Here is a 17,085-nt window from a genome sequence, read left to right as displayed (position 1 = left end):
GAGTCTTGAAAGATGTCTGTCCCATCTTCTTGTGACTCCTGAACCATTTAATGGAGGTGTTTACCCTTGTGTGTTCAGGGTGCCTGATGAGAGACATAACGTGCAGTCGGGCAGAACCAAGATAATGCTGTGAAACTGTGTGTCAACTGCTGGGTTATTGCCCCATCCCACTGCCTAGTTAGCATCTTTGACTTTGGGTCATGTTTGCACAGAGGCAAGATACTTCTGTGTGAGCTTTGAAAGGAGGAGGCTAAACTGGAAGGTGTTTTGTCTGAAAATGGATTTCAAGTGTATTCTTCCCATGTGCAAGATGTGCACGTGTGATTACTTTGTGGTGTCCCAGCCCTGTGAATAATGGGAACCCCAAGATGGTAAATACAACCAAAGTTTCTGCAAGGCAAGGTTCACGTATCATCATCTAATTTTGATCTGATTTACCTTTGATATTAGGCTACTTCAGTTCTGTGGAGGTTGCTTATTTACTCTGGAGTAAATAGCCTCAGGATTAATTCCAGCTGTTAGTGTGGACCCATTGGGATACACAGCAGGATATAAAGTCACAAATGCTCAAAATTACTTTTTTTCTTACTGAACTGCTTTGTAAATGACTTATTATGGACATTGTCCTTCACAGCCTGTGACTGGGAAGGTGCAAGATCCATTTCCTTGAGAAGTGCGTGACTCTGGCCGAATTATTGCGGATAGATTTATGATACAGACAAGAGACCGAAAGGAAACATTGTCAGAAATGAGTTAGAAGTTCAAGAAGGAAAAAGAAATGTAGAACACTTGAACAGCCTGTGTCTTTTAAATATTTTAAATAGAAAAACCATATTTCACTTGCTCAGGGCCTTGGTCCCAGGAAGGTACTTAAACCAATTCTTAAATTTAACATGGGCACATAGGTACTTGAAGCACAACTTTTTTTTTTTCTTTCTGAGGCTTCCTTGGGGTTAGGTTTAAAATTTCAGGGTAATGGTGCCAGCAATATGCCTATTTGTTCTTTGCAAGCAGCAATTATTAAGGCCTAACCCATATTACTTTCATCTCTGGTAGAGTAATTACATGGCAGGTACCACTGATGGGCAGGGATGAACAGAATTAAGAATAAAACTTCCTTTGCAGGTGCTTGAATCTGTGTGTGTGTGAGAATGGGGGAGACTGAGTTTCGTTGTCCTGGGTAGCTCTGAAAATTTGAAGTTCAGGCTGATGTGCTTCAGTGTTCTTGTGAGATGGAGCACATCTTCCTAGCTGCTACACATGAGGAGCTAAAAAGGAACCAATTCTGCACGGTTGTTGCCACTCACATTTTTTCTTCTTTGTTGTTTGAAAAGAGAACAAAATGCAAACAAATACTGAATATCTATATTGAAGGATGCTACCAAGGGAAAATCAGCTCCTCTGCAGTAAATTTTACAGTGGTCCTTCTGCTAATGGAAATCATATGCCTATACCAAAACCAGGGAAAGATATTTCATCTCACATGCTCTAGTTCATTTTATTTATGGTCCATGCTATAGATATTCAGACCATTTTTCCTAATGTAATATGTGGCTCCAGTTGCATACCAATGACATTCACTTGCCATGCTTGTGACAAATTATCAGTGGAATTCAATAATTTGTCCCTTGATTATTGCAGGGAGCATGAACAGCGCAAATGCTGGCAAAGTGAAGAGCAGATAAATACTTGCAGTGTGTTCTGGGAGCTGTGGGTGTGAGCAGATTTTATTTATTTATTTATTATCTCCAAAGTCCCTCTTGCACCATCCCAGATCAGTCCCACTGGGTAAGAGGCATGGACATTAGCCCAGAGCTACATAACCACTGACCAGTATGCTTAGTGATCTACCGGTTACTGTCGGAAAGAGTGGATTATGGCTGAATTTGGACTCAATAGAAACATTAATCTGAGCCTCTTGCTCGTGCCCAGCTGTTGCATTTTATGAAACACATAGGAATGTAATGAGCCCCAAGACATCAGCGCCTCCTTTGGATTTGGGGGAACTGGTGTCTGGGTTCATGTCTAGGTAGGGGAATGAGAAAAGCTGTAGTAGACAAACTGACCCAGTTTTTATCAAAGAAAATGAGTGAATAGGGTGGTGTTTTTTTTTCTTGTTCATTTCTTTCTTTTTCCTTCCCCTAGAACTGGTGTGCTAAGAAATTCATGATGATAAAAATGCTAAAAAGTTACTCCTCTTGTTTATTCACTGTAAATGATTGTCTCGACTTAAGTCAAAACATAATGCGCCTGAATGGCTGCACCTCCCACGCTGTGCTGCCCTGAGTGGAAATAGACTTGCAGGAGATGTTCTGCTTTCCCAGTTTCATTTTCTCTTCTAAGTGCAAGCCTTTGTTAAATCTAGGAACTGCTGTAAACTGTTTTTATGAAAGATCATAAGAAGTTAGGGTTTGTGGAGGCCAATTAGTTCTGCTCCATTTCTCTGCCAGGGCAGAACTGTAGTACACCAACTAATTTCTAGTGCTTTGTCTAGCTAATTTTTAACGTGGGCATGTAGCGTTGTCACAGTTGAACAAAAGTCTCTTTTTCACCCTGATGTCCAGCCTGAAATGTTCTCTTTCTTGCTTTCATCCCGTGACCCCTTGTTGTGCTGCTATGTACCATGCTTGGCAACTTGATTTGCTTTTTGGTGTTCACAGTGTGTAGGTGCATGTGGAAGGTTGTTGTATATTGGCTGTTATAGTGTTCCTTTTCAGGAAAGGGAGGTCAGAAATATACACCACTGAACCCCTACCATGAGCTATGCAATCAGTTACACTGCTTGGAGGAGCACTGGTGGCAGACTTTGAAGGCTTAACGAGTCACTGTGTTGCAATGAGCTGCTTTTTGTTTTTCATGTATTATTCTGTGTTCCACTCACCCCTGTGCTCACAGTAGGAGCTAGTCTTTTTTTTTTTTTAGCCTCCCCTTATTTGAATTCTTTCTCTTTTAGCTACCCAACTCCATAACAAACTGTAACAAGGCAAAGATGTACGCTTAGTAAATCGCTTCTTTTGGCAGAGAAGGAAAGTTTGTGCTTTCTTTCATAATCCTCTTTACGTATTCCAAATGAATTTGTTTCCACAGCTTTTCTCCTTTGTATGGTTTCTTTAAAAAGAAAAGGAAAAGAGGGGAAAAAAGCTATTGTCTATTACCCTGGAACACTGCTGTCCCATACACACTGTGCTGAAGATATCTGCTTGGCCTTGCATAATCTGCCTGCTTCCACCAACGTTATCGCCGCCGCTTAGTGTTAAAGGGCTATGATCAGAGTGAATTTGGCAAAGAAGCAGCCTGCAAGTTCCTGAGAGAACAAGATGTGGACTTTGGTTTTTTGCAACATAATTTGGTGGAAACAACTTCTGTCATTTCAAATCTTTCTAACATACAGGGAACAAAGAGAAAACCCAACTTTAACATTGGACTACCGCTGTCAAATATCAAGATGACAAACACAAGTCTTTAGTCTGATGAGTTTGATTAACAGAAGGTACCTATACAAAGGAAACAAAACATGCACGTGAAACTATACTCTGACCAAAATAGAATCATAGAATCAATAAGGTTGAAAAAGACATCAAAGTTCAAGTCCAGCCTGTCACCCAACTGTCATGACTACTAGACCATGGCACCAAGTGCCACGTCCAATCCGCTCTTGAACACCTCCAGGGACAGTGACTCCACCACCTCCCTGGGCAGTCTATTCCAATGGCTAACAACTCTCTCTGTGAAGAACTTTCTTCTCACCTCAAGTCTAAACTTCCCCTGGTGCAGCTTGAGATACACTGTTCTGAGCAGCTTTATCATCTACTGATACTGCTCCTTAGGAAAGATCATCTTGTTTGAGATTCACTGCCTTTGCCATGCTCTGGAAATGGATTAAGGAAGATGGTTATAATGTGTAGTTGTCTTAGATGTAAAAGTTGTAAATCTCCAGTGCAAACTCAAGCCCTAGTTCCAGTCTAGTTTTTCCAGAGAAGGGCCACAAGGATGATCAGAAGGCTGGAGCACCTCTCCTGTGAGGACAGACAGAGAGAGTTTGGGCTGTTTAGTCTGGAGAAGAGAAGGTTCCGAGGAGACCTTATTGTGGCCTTCCAGTATCTTAAGGGGAGCCTACAAGAAAGCTGGTGAGGGACTTTTTAGGGTGTGAGGTAATGATAGGACTAGGGGGAATGGGCAAAACTAGAAGAGGGTAGATTCAGATTGGATGTTAGGAAGAAGTTCTTCCCCATGAGGGTGGTGAGACACTGGAACAGGTTGCCCAGGGAGGTGGGACAAGCCCCATCCCTGGAGGTTTTTAAGGCCAGGCTGGATGTGGCTCTGAGCAAGCTGATTTAGTGTGAGGTGTCCCTGCCCATGGCAGAGGGATTGGAACTAGATGATCCTTGAGGTCCTTTCCAACCCTAACAATTCTATGATTCTATTTTAATTGGGAGAGTTACAAGATGTAGTTGATTAAGGGGCAACCCAGCCAGCAGACTAAGGAGTAGAACCAAAGAATCATAGAATGGCTTGGGATAGAAAGTGCCTTTAAAGACCATTTAGCCCAACCCTCTGATGCACTCAGCAGGGATATCTTTAACTAGAACAGGTTGCACAGAGCCTTGTCCAAGCTTATCTTGAGTTTTTCAGTGATGGGAGTCATCTAACCCCTCTCTGGGCAATGGGGGCTAGTGTTTCACCACCTTTACTGTAAAAAATACTTGCCTTGGATCTAGGCTGAATATCCCCTCTTTTAGTTTAAAACTGTTACTCCTTGCCCTGTCACAACAGGGCCTGCTAAAAAGTCTGTCCCCACCTTTCTTAAAGGCACCCTGTGGGTGCTGGAACACTACAAAAAGTTCTCCCCAGAGCCTTCTCCTCTGCAGGCTGAACAACCTGAAATCTTTCAGCCTTTCTTTACAGGAGAGGTATTGCAGTACTAAGAAATTTATCCTCCTTCCCACACATCTTGTTTAACTCCAGATCACTGGGGAATCCATGCAAAAGGTATGCAAAAGACCATTTTCAGAGAACGTTTCCTCTGATCCACTGCACTTGTGAAGTACTGGGAATTTTGGTGCAGATTTAGTTATCTCTTGCAAGGCTGAAACTGAGAAGCATGCAATGCCTCAGGGGATAAAAAAAATAACCTGCAAAACACATCTGTCCCAGCATGGGAGAGTTGCCATTTACCTAAAATCCTTGGACTTGACATGGGAAAATGAATCTTGATTTTTAAGGTAGCCAAATTGCTACTCTCCACAGGCAGGATGTAAATGCTTTTCTGCAAAGGTTTATCTGAAGCATTGGAGAGTGTAACTTTTTGAGTGACTACTATTTTCCCAGATTATCATATGCAATATAGTAATGGATGTTGCAGGCACCAGGGAGTAGGCTTTGGTTTGCCATCCAGAAGGTGGCCACAAGTGGTACCTGAAGTGGTTCCTGGTACGATTTTCACAGTTGAACTCGAAGGAAATGTCATTAGGTCCTTCAAAGTGAAGAGGGCATCTTATAAAGAGTGGCTTTGTTCTGAATTTGGGATCTTCAGGTTTGGGAGCAGGTTCAATCCTGACCTGGTGCTCGTATTGCTCTTAGGATACTGCCCAGATAAATGCCCTCAGCTGATGGAGCAGTTACAAATTTCACTAGGTCCTCAAAGCATTTCCCCCTGCTGATAAACATAATTTCTGCCATGTCCAGGTTGAGCAGTAGCCAGCTGGCCTTCTTCCAGAAACCAATTTCTGCCAGACATTGTTTGAGGTTGGCAGCAGCCTTGTCTGGGTCAGGAAGGATGGAGATAGGGAGCTGGGTGTCATCAGTGCACCGATGGTAGTGCAGCGTGTACCGCTTCGTAGATGCCCTGCGGCAGCTGATGAACCAGAGAGGAGGATGGAAGTGAACCCAGTAGGAAAAGCTGAGGATGCGCAGTCGGCCAGCAAAAGATTCGAAAGAGCATATCATCTCACATGGAGAGAGCGGGGAATGCCTGGAATTTTCTCCCTATGGATTTTTGTGCTCATTAGTGTGTAAATCTCACAGCCAGCAGGTTGTTCTGGGCAGTGTTTTCGCTCAGCCAGTGTGAATCCCTGTGGCCTGGGTTGCGCATGATGCTGGTGTCGCTCGGCAAAATGTAAAGGAGAGCAAGGATAGTGACCTGCTTTCTGGGGGGGGGGCGGGGAATTTCTGCAACCTCTTTCAAGCACAATATAAGGGTGTCTCAGGCAGAATTTAGGATTATGGAAGATATATAGTAAGGGAAGATATTTAGGTATGCAAATGCGTGGTTCTGTGCTATAAGTTCAGGCTGGACAGATGGGCAGAGTCCAATGGCATGAGATTTAACACATCTAAGTGCCAGGTTCTACGAATGGCCACAACAACCCCATGAAGTGCTACAGGCTGGGGTCAGAGTGGCTGGAGAGCAGCCAGATAGAAGGGGACCTGGGGGTACTGGTTGATAATAGGCTGAACATGAGCCAGTAGTGTGCCCAGGTGGCCAATAAGGCTAATGGCATCCTGGCCTGTGTCAGGAATAGTGTGGCCAGCTGGAGCAGGGAAGTCATTGTGCCCCTGTACTCAGCACTGGTTAGGGCACACCTTGAGTACTGTGTCTACTTCTGGGCCCCTAAATTCAAGAATGATGTTGACTTGCTGGAATGTGTCCAGAGAAGGGCATCAAAGCTGGAGAGAGGTCTGGAGCACAAGACTCTATGAGACTGAGGGGGATGGGGTTGCTTAGCCTGGAGAAGAGGAGGCTCAGGCGAGACCTTATTGCTCTCTACAGCTCCCTGAAGGGAGGTTGTAGCCAGGTCTCTTCTCCCAGGCAACCTGTAATTGAATGAGAGGACGTAGTCTGAAGCTCTGCCAGGGGAGGTTTAGGCTGGATGTTAGGAAGTTGTTCTTCGCAGAAAGAGTGATTTGCCATTGGAATGTGCTGCCCAGGGAGGTGGTGGAGTCACCATCACTGGAGGTGTTTAGGAAGAGACTGGATGAGGCACTCTAGTGCCATGAATAAAATCATTATATGATTAGCTAGTGTTGGATGATAGGCTGGACTTGATGATCTCGAAAGTTGTTTCCAACCTGGTTAATTCTGTATCTGCTTTGATATGTGGCCTTGTGAGTTTTTGTTTCTCTTGTAGGATTTGGCAATATTTGTGCCATAAACCTCTGCTTGTGTACTGGTTTAGCTGTAACCTCTATGGAATGGTACTTGGGAAGAGCTCAAGAGTTAGAGAAGTATAGGAAGTACAGGAAATATTTCTTCACAGAGAGGGTTATCAAGCTTTGGAATGGTCTGCCCAGGGCAGTGGAGTCACCATCCCTGGAGGTGTTTAATCACTGTGTGAACCTGGCATGTAGGGACATGGTTTAGTGTTGGCCCTTCACTGCTGAGCTGAGGGTTGGACTGGATGATCTTTGAGGTCTCTTCCAACTGGATGTTTTCTGTAATACCTAGGATGACTTGTTTTATCTCTTGAAAGAGGAAACAAAACAGGCAAGTCTGGAATGCAGAACATCTCAGGAGATGTCCTGAGGAGAGGGACAAAATAGGAAAAGCAGTGATTTGAGCCTAGGAATAACACCTCTCCCCAAGGCATCCTTTAAAGTGAAGATTTTGAACATAAGGCTGAGACTTACAAGTGGATTAGCATTGTGTAAAATCTGTGCATTCCATGCCAGCTGCTATTTTAATGCTGTATCTTTAGGACATGAAGTCATTATGATAATGATGTGATGGGTGAGGAGAAATTCAGAGAGCTTTGCTCCAAAGAGTGGGCTGCTAAGAAGAAATGCCGTTATGAATTTAAGTAATACTTCATGTTGGGGACCTGTTACAAGTAGTTTACATATAATTAGAGTTCTTATACACTCAGGGAACTGCTGCTAAGGGTCACACTTGTTTACCTTACCCATAGCAGGAACCCACTGACATTGGACAGCCAGCTGTACTTCTTACCAGAGTAAAATATTGCCTGAGAAATAGAATTTGATATGGCAGAGTACAGAATAAAACACCAGAGAGTTTTCATGTAACTGAAATGTAGGCAAGCACTTAAAAATCAAGCATATGCAGAACTTAGACGCCACTGTTTGTTAGCGAGACACAAGCTGCCAAAGCACCAACAGTGATGGCCTGTGGACAGCAGGTTTTTGGAAGAATTCTTTGGAAGGATATAATTAAACATGTATGTGCATGCTTATATTTCATGTGCTACAGGGAAGCATTAGGATTTCCCAGTTTAGGCTAACTGTAGATCTCCTGAGTTTAAATTGCCATCTGACAGTCTTCCGGGGGGATTTCGATGTCTTCTCGCCTTTGTGGAACGCTTTGTGTTTGAGAACAAAAATCAAAACCAAATCACATCAGTTGAGCCATTTTATTTTAAGCTGTTTTTTTTGGGGGGGGGGGGGGAATTATCTAAACTACTCCATGTTGTTGTTTTTAATTATCTGGATTTAGTGATATGCAAGCTGCTAACTCAAGTTTTCAAAATCATGTGCAAGCAGCGTGGCGGTGGCTTGCCACACTGTCAAACAAATGAAAGCTTTCCTCTGAAGACAAACTAATCCTGAAAAGAAATTCTGTACCTGAGACTGTGAAAGGAATTCCTGGATTATGTTCAAGAAAGAGTTGGGTTTGTATGTTTGTAGTCTTGTGTCGTCTCATTCATACTTTCAGAGGCATTTTGCTCTCATAACTAGGCTGCAAGCATTTCAGGTTAAGTAGTGAAACTTAGATAAACTTCTAGCTCCTGGAATGAGTCTTTACATTTGGTCTGGAAGAGAGAAAGATTGTGCAGTGGGCATTTGTCTAGAAGAAGTGTAGATGTATGCCTGTACTAGCCTGTGCTTTAAATAACAGTATGAAGATATTTATATGAGAGGATTAGCATGGAGAAAAGGGTCAAGAGACACCTTCTTGTTCTCTACAGCTATCTGAAAGGAGGTTGGAATGGGGTGGTGATCAGTCTCTTTTTCAAAGTAGTAAGTGATAGGACAAGTGGAAACAACTTCCAGCTGGGCCTGGGGAGGTTTATGTTGGTCATTTGGAATAATTTCTTCAATTTAAAGGGTTGTCAAAGCCTGGAAGAGGCTGTCCTTTTGGAGAGCAGAGTCTACCTTTGTGGTGGAGTCACCATTCCTGAAGTGATTTAAAATCCATGTAGATGTGGTACTGAGGGACATAGTGTAGCGGTCACCTGGACATGCTGGGTTAATGTTTGGGAGTGATGATCTTAGAGGTCACCTCCAAACAAAACAATTCTATGATCTATATGTAGGGTTTTGAGCATTGTACACTGAATGTTTCATCAAAACATGTTCTGGGTCCCTCAGTCTAAGAAGGACATTGAGACACTTGAACCTGTCCAGAGGAGGGCAACAAGGCTGGTGAGAGGCCTTGAGCACAAGCCCTATGAAGAGAGGCTGAGGGAGCTGGGATTGTGTAGCCTGGAGAAGAGGAGGCTCAGGGGAGACCTCATTGCCCTCTACAACTACCTGAAAGGTGGTTGTAGCCAGGAAGGGGTTGGTCTCTTCTCCCAGGCAACCAGCACCAGAACAAGGCGAGACAGTCTCAAGATGCACCAGGGGAGGTTTAGGCTTGAGGTGAGGAGAAAGTTCTTCACTGAGAGAGTCATTAGTCATTGGAATGGGCTGGCCGGGGAGGTGGTGGAGTCACCATCCCTTGAGATGTTCAAGAGGGGATTGGATGTGGCAGTTGGTGCCATGGTCTAGTCATGAGGTCTGTGGTGACAGGTTGGACTCTATGATCCTCGAGGTCCCTTCCAACCTTGGCGATACTGTGATACTGTGAAAACACCTATGGCAGCATTTAAAGATTCAGTCTAACTAGAGCCTTGTTAGCTATCAATTTACAAAAGAATTACCCTTTTTACTTTGCCTCTTTATGTGCTTCAGAAAGTGAATCAATTGCTTGGCTTGTATGTCTCAGCAGCTATGTATCACTGTCCACAGAGGTACTGTGTTCATTCAGCTTCTGCTGGGAACCAAGTCCTCAGCATCACTCCAGACCAAGTCCTCTTGAGATTTATTACATTATAATAGAAAATAGCTCAATTATTATTTAAAGTAGTAAGCTGATTGAATAACACACTGGGGCAAATGCAAGGGCTTTACTGGCTAATAGAGCATCTGTGATGAGGATGACTTTCTCCTGCATTCGTACCGTTGGAATTTACAGTGGTTAATTTCTGCTTTACTCTGAGAGTTAATTACCAGTGGTTTACTGGAAGTGCTCAATGTTTCAGTTCGTGGCTGCATGGAGTCCCATAAGGCAAATGGCACAGTGTTTCTCCTGAGAAACAGAAAGCAACTGTTACTAACTAGTGAGATGGCTGACAGGGTCATCAGGCTTGGGGTCCTCAAAGAAGAGAGGATGGAGATCACCAGGCACATTGTCCTTGAATAGTTGCAGAAACCACTTACCTGACAGAATTTGGGGTCACTTTCCTACTAATATACACCACCACTTATGTGAGGAAAATAACCTCAATGCTTGTGAAAAGCTAGGGAAGATCCACACTGCCAACAATTTAGATTAATCCTTCCAGCTCCAGTGCACCCCACAGCCAGTAGGGACCCATGAATCTAGAGGAGAATTTCTGCTGGGAAGGGCAGACCTCATTTCCATTTGGACAATATGGTGTTTACACCTTTAATTTTGAAGATGGCTTCTAGATATCATAGAATCATCAAATCATTTGAGCTGGAAGGAAACTTTAAAGGTCTTCAAAAGCTAGCTGCCCTAGGTCTGGATGGGCATAGTTTGCTGGATCAAATGCAGGCTGGGTAGCTGGGCTCAGAGAATGTAGTGAATGGAATTAAATCCATTTGGCAGCTAGTCACAAGTGGTGTTCCCCAGGGCTTTGTGCTGGGGCCGCTTATGTTTGATATCTTTAGCAATAATCTTGACAAGGAGATTGAGAGCACCCTTGGTATGTTTGCAGATGACACCAAGTTAGGTGGGAGTACTTTTCTGCTGGATCATAGGCTCTTCAGAGGGACCTGTCCAGGTTGGATCAATTGGCCAAGGTCAATTGTATGCGGCTTAACAAGGCTAAGTCCTGCACTTGGGCTGCAACAACCCATGCAATGCTACAGGTTTAATGCTGAGTGGCTGGAAAGCTGCTTGGCAGAAAGGGACCTGGGGATGTTGATTGACAGCCAGGTGAATGTGAGCCAGCAGTGTGCCCACGAAGGCCAACAGCATCTTGGTGTGCATCACGAGTAGTGTGGTTAGAAGGGGAAGTGATTGTGCCCCTGTATTGGCACTGTTAAGGTTACACCTCAAGTTCTGTGATCAGTTTTAGGCACCTCACTATAGGAGAGATGCTGAAGTACTGGGCAGTTTCACTAGCTTTCTTGCCCTTCTCTGAAAGTTATTGAGACTATGTCTCATGAAGAACAACTGAGGGAGCTGGGGTTGTTTAGTCAAAATAAAAGGAGGCTGAGTGGAGACATTATCACTCTGCAACTGCCTGAAAAGAGGTTGTAGAGAGGTGAGTGTTTAGCTCTTTCCACAAGTCACAATGTGATAGGACAAGACTAATGGTTATCATGCTATTCCGATGGAGGTTTAGGTTAGGCATTAGGAAAACTTCTATACCAGAAGGGTTATTGAAGATTGGAGCCGCCCAGGGAAGTGGTTGAGTCACCATCACTGGATGTATTTAAAAGCTGTCTGGATATTGTTCTCAAGGATATGGTGTAGTAGTGTCCCTGGTAGAGTTAGATAATGGTTGGACTTGATGAACTAGAAGGGCTTTTCTGGCTATGATGATTCTGTGGTTTTGTGGTGTAGTCCAAGCTCCCTGCAGCAAACATCATGCAATTTGTGCATTGCGTGATGGAACATACTTGCCTATAATGAACTACAGTGATGTTTCACTGGTGTTGGAGTGTCTACCATGAATGCTGCTGAAAGGTCTGGATGCTGGAGAGTGTGCTCTTTACTACCTATAAATTGCTTAGCTTGTTATTGAAGGGAAGAAGCAGGGGTGTAGAGAGAAGAGAAAAGCCTGTTGCCTTCACTTCTATTAAGTGGTGTTGCTCATTTAATGGATGGGTAACAGGAAAGAGTGTAAGGGAACGCCATTGTTAACATGAACTCCTGCAGCTTTTATTATACTTGCACCCACTATAGCTAGGGTTGAACAGCTGTTTCCATTATGAACTCCTATTTCAGGGGTTTATAACTTGGTTGTAAAAATTTGCTCCAGGCTAAACTGTAACTTACTGGGTCTTAGCCTGGGAGAATTTTCTTAAACAAAACTTCAAAAGAAGAACTCAGTCTAGTCATTGTTCTGCAAGCTTGCACAGAAGCCAAACGTTACTGAAAAGCCTTGAGATCTGTTGGTAAAGCTAGGAGTTGATTACATTTCCCTCTGTCATAACTTTAAAACTGTTTGCACTGCTTCACAAAACGTGGCTGAAGAAGGTAAGTGACCAGGAGAGGAGTTACCACGGTGACTCGACTGATGGCCATTCAGTCTGGTAGCTGTTGGGTTATGAAAGCTTTCCTTTGAAAAGCCACCAATGTGTTATTGCCATTGGACTAAAGAGTGCTGGATTTGCTTTTACACATAGGATCTATGAAGGTTTAGTTGTCTGCATCTTGAACTATCTCTACACAATACCAGCAATGAATTCACACTTGGTAGGAATACTGTTTCTGCAAAGGTGTTTTATAATATGTGCTTGGCTGTACTTGTGTTTAAGTCCCCTGGGCTTAAAGTTTCTTTCAGAAAGATCCCTGAATGTCATCACTGCTCTGCCCAAGCTGTGTTCAACAGCCTTTAACTACCTTTGAATAATGTATTGCTGAGGTATTTTAATTTTTTTATAAGGTACAGTCATCTTTATGACATGTTTTAGCTATGAAGAGGATTGTCTCTTGGTTCTTCCAGTTTGCTTCTGTGGCAGTAGACATGCACTGTGAACTGGCAAGTGCTACCAAAAAAAAATCAGCAAAGGTTGCAGTAAGATTATGAAAAACTAGGTTTTCATACATTCTCTTTTTGCTTGCTAAATTATGCTTGTAAAACATCAAGAAAATGCAAAATTCCTGCTGAAAGGTTTGTGTGTGTCATCATCAGCTGTTGTCAGATTTACAAAGCTATTTGGGTGCATGAAACTGCTAAACAACAACTCTCAGTTTTCAGGAACAATTTTTTTGGGGGGCAGATTGTCTAACTTACCTGAAGACACATCTGAATAGATCTTTTGTTAGGTGACCTGAGAAAACCTTGTGGTGACCTCTGGGCTCAGTGATTCTCTGTCTTTCTTGAAGTGGGGAGTGAGAACTGGACACAACACTCCACATGTGGCCTTACTAGGGCAGAGTAGAGAGGGGAGGAGAACTTCTCTCCACCTTCAGGCCACACACTTGTCTTCATGCACCTGAGGATACCATTGGCCTTCTTGGCTGCAAGAGCACATTGCTGACTCATAGTGAACTAGTCATCCACTGAGACTCCAAGGTCCTTCTCTGCAGAGCTGCTTTCCAGCAGATAATTCCTGTATTGATGCAGGGTCTTATTCCTTCCCACATGCAAGACCCTTCATGGAATTTCATTAGGTTTCTCTCCACTCAACTCTCTAGAGTGTCCAGGTCACTGACTAAGCTTCTGTAACTGCATCACAATTCAGACTGTACTATGAGGGATGTTAATCCATGGTATCATTGTTATGTAGAAGTATACAGAAAAAAAAAAGCTAAGAATGTAAAATATGTTATGATTATAACCTGCTTAGGCGCCAGAATGGAAATATCCAAACTAAATCTGCCAAAGCAAATAATTTCTTTATCCCAAAGGCCAAGGGTATAAGATGTGTAAGGAATAGGTCTATCTAAGTGAAAAATGAAGTTCTCCATTATTCAGCTCAGAATCCATTGAGAAGGATGCAATTACAGTCTAGAGCCTACCACTGAAGACAGAATGGCATCTTCCTCCCTGGCACTGAGAAAAGTGTATTGCAGTCCTGACTGCTGTGCCACAGCAACCATAGTTGCACAGGGTAAAGAATTTCACACAGAGTCTTTCTAAGTCTAAACCAACAGTTTGTTCTCCTGGAAATTAATAAATGAGCAGACCAACACAGGGGTCTGACACTGAGAACTCCTGTCAAGGTGTTACAGCGTTTATCAGCAAGTTCAGTTTCTCTTTTTAAGCCTGTAGTTGAGGTATAACAGATTGTAACATTGCAGTGAGTGTCAACCCCCTCATTTTCTCTGTTTAAATAGACACAGATGAGTTTCTTCAGGGATAATGAAGCAGGCAGTCTCTGGATTAGGGTGTAGTGGTATCTGCAGTAAGAGCAGACTGCGTATCAGGAACCCATAACTTTTCTCCTTCCAAACTATTGTTCTGGGCTTTAAAAAGACTATATTTAAATGTACGCTAAAAAACGGGGTAGATAAGTTGTACCCTAACCCATCGCTGTTCCGTGAAGTATCTCATATGGCTTAAATCAGGCAGAAGTGGCTGCAGTACCTGATGGACATCACTCTGCACTATGGTTTTCCAAGGTGTGCACAAGAATGTGTTCTATCCCATGAGTCACAGTCTGCATATGTCTCATGGACTTTTTTACTGACAGTAAGCCACAGCCAGATGAATTGTCCTGCAAGACAATGACAGAAAAGAGTTTATTGGTTGTCTAGGTTGAGCTGGAACAGCTCCAGATGGAGGACAGAATGTGTTTTGCCCCGAAGGAGTAAATAAAAAGACTCACACAGAATTGGAAGTTAAATAGAAATAATATTTACAAAAGTAAATATAGAAAGTAAATATAGTACAAAAGGTGTTAAGGAAAAAAGGATGTATATATATATATACACACACAGAAAAGGCAGAAATGACAATGACCTGAACTCCTGGTTAAGCCCGAGGTAGACCTTGCTATGCAGCTCCCACCAGCACTCTCCCCCATGCTGCAAGCAAATAGAATAGAATAGAATTAACCAGGTTGGAAAAGATCTTTGAGATCATCAAACCCGACCTACCATCCAACACTATCTAATCAACTAAACCATGGCAACAAGTGCCCCATCCAGTCTCTTCTTAAACACCTCCAGTGATGGTGACTCCACCACCTCCCTGGGCAGCCCATTCCAATGGCAAATCACTTTTTCTGTGAAGAACTTCTTCCTAACATCCAGCCTAAACCTCCCTTGGAACAGCTTGAGACTGTGTCCTCTTGTTCTGTGGCTGGTTGCCTGACAGAAGACTGACCCCCACCTGGCTGCAACCTCCCTTCAGGTGGCCAGAGCCATGAGACCAGAGCAGGCAGTGAACTGCAGAAGTGCTGTCTCTTAAACAGAGAGGTACAGGAACAGGCTGACTTGGTTGTCAGTCCTTTCAGGGGTTTAGAGTCCTTCTGGAGTGCCAGGTCAGGAAAGCTACACTTTCTGACCTGCTGTTAGGACTTTCCATATCTATTACGATGACCATAAAATCTCAGAATGTGCCCTGATTAGGAGTAATGTGGCCTGTATCAGAAATAATGTGGCCAGCAGGTCTAGGGAAGTAATCTTCCCCCTGTGCTTGTGAGGCTGCAACTCAAGTATTGTTAAGTTTTAGGTTGTTGCTTCAAGAATGACACTGAGGTGCTAGACTGTGTCCAGAGAAGGGCAGCCAAAGTTGGGGGTGGGTCTTGAACACAAGTCCTATTAGGAGCAGCCGAGGGAGCTGGGGTTGTTCAGCCTGAAGAAGAGAAGACTGAGGGAAGACCTCATTGCTGTCCACAGCTACACGAAGAGAAGTTGTAGTGAGGTGGGAGCCAGCCTCTTCTCTTGGATAAAAAGTGATATGATGAGAGGAAATGGCCTCAAGTGGCACCAGGGGAGATTCAGATTGGATATCAGGAAAAATGAGGAGCTTAGGCATGTGGTCTAGCAGTTGTGTACAGGGAAATGTTAGATTATGGTAGAAAAGACCTCAATCACCAGGCAATTATATGATTCTAACATCTACTAAGCTAATTAATGTTTGACATTCTCTTTCCTCTGGACACAAGCTTCAGAAGTGTGTTTTGTTATGCTGCTTCTCAGTGGTGCTTTCTGTGAGAAGTGCTACTGTGCCCTCTCCCAGGCTATGCTTCTGCACTTCAAGTCTTCCACCTGCCCCACAGTCTCCTCTATTCCCTTTTCCCACATTCTCTCTTTCAGCCTGACTGCCACCTTCATCTCTGTTCTGCATTTGGAGTTCATCTGTTGCTTAGCTATCTGTCACCTCACCATTTCTCAGGTCCCTGCCATTGGATTCTCCCATCAAGGATCCTGCTCCCCACATGCTCTCCTTTTTCCTGCCCTTCGGATGCCATTTCCTCTCTTGTGGTAGATCTCCCCCCGCCCCCTGCTCCCCCCCCCCCCCAACCCTTCACTGAACTCCTCTACTGCTTCCCCTGTCTCTCCCACAGTGCCACTCTCTCAATAGTACTCAACAAGGAGACAGTGAGCTTTCATCTGCCCTCTCATTAGAAAATCACTGTTCTTTGTAAGGTCAAAAATCTGATGGGTTTCTTACTTGCCTTAGCTAAATGTGTGTTACCCTCTCTTGGCTAATTGCAGGATCAAATGCTTACTATAAAAGAGATCAAGCCAAGATGTGAACAAAATTATAGTGTTTTAACTCTAAATGTAGTATTTCATGTTTAGATGACCATTTTTTACTGCTCAGGTAGGGTACTGTAGAAGTGAACTCAACCCAGTTAATGACCATAAATAATAATGACGGCATTATTCTTTTGTCTCGTCCTTTGCACACGCTAATCTGCTCTGACAGCCAGCTTTGCTCTTTTATTAACTCTCCGTCAGCTGTAATCAGTGATGGTGAAGTCAGGCATCAAAATCTACATGTGCCAAGTCTCACCATATTATTTATTTTTGTTGTTTGGTTTGTTCCTGAACAGTTTAGGATTTGAGTTTACTGCAGGTTTGGGGTGGCAGTCAGGAAATACACTGGGGAAGAGGGCACAAATGTGTTTTTTGGCATGTTATCACCCTGAACAGCATTTGTGACACTAACAGGACTGTGCTGTCTTAGGGCTAGTGTCTCTCTCCTTCCTGTCTGCTGC

This window comes from Melanerpes formicivorus, unplaced genomic scaffold (assembly GCF_026170545.1).
Source record: "Melanerpes formicivorus ecotype bairdi unplaced genomic scaffold, bMelFor1.0.p_v2 SCAF_109, whole genome shotgun sequence".
Lineage (NCBI taxonomy): Eukaryota > Metazoa > Chordata > Aves > Piciformes > Picidae > Melanerpes > Melanerpes formicivorus.
This window is presented reverse-complemented; position numbering follows the sequence as displayed.